Raw genomic sequence first — 3,158 nt, 5'->3', positions numbered from 1 at the left:
TTTTTTCAGCATTACAATGATTTAAAAAGAGAGAGCCCTATGATCTGCTAAAACTTAGACATCTAGGAAACAGACCCCCGTTTCTTCTAAATACAGTTCAAATTGTTGTTAAATCCCTCTATTTGAGTAGGACATCTTACACAGTTTCTAGTGCAGATGAGGAAACAGAGAAGCACACTCATTCTTCTTCTGTGCAGTGAGGCCCTCATCAGAGGATCTTTCTGGAAACCTCACAGTTGTCCTCACTAAGAGGTTCAGTGTGGCTGAGATCAATATTTCATACCATGACGCAATGTATTCTTTGAGCAGACGCTATTTCATTTATTTAAACAAGAAGGGTGAAATACCACATAATTTCATAAGAGCTGTGGATTTGGAGAGTTGAACGTACCTGAAATAGGCTCACTGAGACAGATCAGGAAATCAATTAAACACCAGGAAGACTCCCAAAATATCCTGATGTCGTGTGAAGGACAGCCTTGAGTGCAGGCTTCCAAAGGCAACCAACCCTACCACAGGCCTCAGAAACTCTGTAAAGAGCAGATGGAAAGAAACAACAGGCACTTGCAGAAGCGATTTTGAAGGGATCTCACGATGGAAACTCAGGTAGAGAAACAGCAACATTCCCAAATTCTCCCATATAAGACCCAATGGACCAGAAACAGCACAAAGGGACCCAGAGAAGGCCATGCCAGTTGGAAGCAAATTGAAGAATTATAACTGGCACAGAAAACAACACTCATGACAGTTAATTACCTCTGTTATTTTGTACTGTGGGGCTCTTTAGATGCAAGAAATGCCCCAGAAGCTGACATTTACTGTGTGTTCAGAGTATAAGCACAGCATGACACTGAGGGCAGATAACCAGAAACCTCATAAGAACCTCAGAAATGCCTGTCATTAGTTGCCAACCCATTTTGGGAGAGCATGAGATAGACTTCCGAATATACACAGGGATTAACAAATCAGCAAATTCAGGGTCATCTTAAAAAAGAATGAAAGCACCATTTATAAATCTAAAAATCTATACCCTACTGAAATCAAGTAAGATCCTAAGTACCTTCCTGGATCTGGGCCCAACCCTTCCAGGGCCAAATAGAAATAAATGCTGAAACGTCTAGGCCATTCTGCTAAATGTGAGAATAAGTGTTTTGGCCAGACTAAAACTGGGAAAAAGGCCATAGCAGAGATGTCTCTATTCTAGATGTCTACTCAACTACTCGGCTACCAGGCTTGGGCCAAGCCATGAGCTTTAAACATTGAGAACATGGGGTATAAATTTGGAAAGAGATACTTCAAATTATTCCAGAGACTGGAAGAGCTACAAGCTGCATCCCTGACTCTGCGAGAACTCCCCAGGAAGGGGCCAGTAAAAGCAGAGATCTGCCCTGTAATTTTCAGAGCAGACACCCTGAGTGGTGCACAGGCATGAGCATGGGCCGCCTACACCTTCCCAAGCTCACCGAGAAGCTCTGGGGAGGACATCAGGATCCCTCATGCCTCGAAGTCACTGTTGGGCAATTTAGCAAATATTTGCTGCCCCAGTTCACGTCACCAGTCGGTGCAGAATCTACGCTACAGACCTGCGGATCTATTTTTATATCGCAATCATTGTGTTCCTGTCAATCAGTGATGAATCAGAATGTGCTCTGAAGGCAATGAAGTGCTCTTTTATCTCCTGGGCATTCTTACTTCACTCTGCTAACATCCTGCTTAGGCTTCACTACACAGAAGGACCTGATAACATTGTCTAATTTACACTTCCCAGCTGTTTCTTTATTGGCCTGGTTAGTAAGGAAAAATCAACACAAAACCTGTCAGAAGGGGGAGTCACACCATGAAACGTGCTGAATTTTGGTGTTTCATCTGAGTCAGAGTTTCTCGAGGGTGAAGAGCATGAGCATCCTTCAGAATCCCTCAAAGTGAAGTTGATAGAGTACTGGAAAGAGAGACGTCATTTTTTTAGACATGAGAGTTCTGTATTCCCCTTCTCATTTGGGGATTGTGTCTCAGAATCGCCTCAGAGGAGATTTCATACCCATGCAGGAAAGGCATCTCTCTGTATTCTGTAAAGACTGTGACAAGTCTCCAGAGCCCCAACAGCTGAGTAATTTAAAAGCTCCATGGGAGAGGATCGAGGAGCCAAGAAAGTTGATCACAAGACAGCAATGGGCCCTGTGGCAAAGAAGCCTGACAGCATCCAGGGCTCTGTCAGTAAGAGCAATGACCCTAAATTGAGACACTGTAAGCCTTGATTTACAGTAGGGAAAAAAAATTGCCATGTGGATTATTACATGTGAAATTTCACCTGGAACTGGATAAATACTGTGACAGATGGGATGGTGGAAGAGGTTAAATCTGGGAACTGGTAATGGGCTGGGAGAAGTTAAATCCCAGGGCAGGCTGGACAAGCAAGAGACTTGAATAGACCTTTTGGGGTGGGGGGGCTGCACAGGGAGATTTCAACCTGAATTATTATAAGGGAAAAATAGTGTTATTCCTGATTTTGAGATAAAATACAATGGGCCCCTCAGTTCAGGAAGGATATTGAGGTCCTGGAGCAGGTCCAGAGGAGAGCAACAAGGCTGGTGAAGGGACTCAAGCACAAATCCTGTGAGGAGAGGCTGAGGGAGCTGGGGCTGTTCAGCCTGGAGAAGAGGAGGCTCAGGGGAGACCTCCTCACTCTGCAACTCCCTGAAAGGAGGTTGCAGCCAGGTGGGGTTTGGTCTCTTTTCCCAGGCAACCATCAGCAAGACAAGAGGGCATGGTCTTAAGCTGTTCCAGGGGAGGTTTAGGTTAGATATTAGAAAGAATTTCTTAACAGAGAGGGTAATCAGACATTGGAATGGGCTACCCAGGGAAGTAGTGGATTCTCTGTCCCTGGAGGTTTTTAAGATGAGGCTGGATGTGGCACTTAGTGCCATGGTCTGGGAACCACAGCGGGGTTGGATCAAGGGTTGGACTTGATGATGTCGGAGGTCCCTTCCAACCCAGCTGATTCTATGATTCTATGATTCTGTGATTCTATGATTCTATGATTCTCTGCAGCAGCTCATTATCTTCCTCGTACAGAGGAGCCCAAGCGCTGGGCACAGCCCTCCAGACGTGCCTCAGCAGGGCCGAGCAGAGGGGTAGGATCACCTCCACGCGCTGGCCAC

Source organism: Manacus vitellinus, unplaced genomic scaffold (genome assembly GCF_001715985.3).
Source record: "Manacus vitellinus isolate BGI_N305 unplaced genomic scaffold, ASM171598v3 scaffold_31_pilon, whole genome shotgun sequence".
NCBI classification, from domain to species: Eukaryota; Metazoa; Chordata; class Aves; order Passeriformes; family Pipridae; genus Manacus; species Manacus vitellinus.
This window is presented reverse-complemented; position numbering follows the sequence as displayed.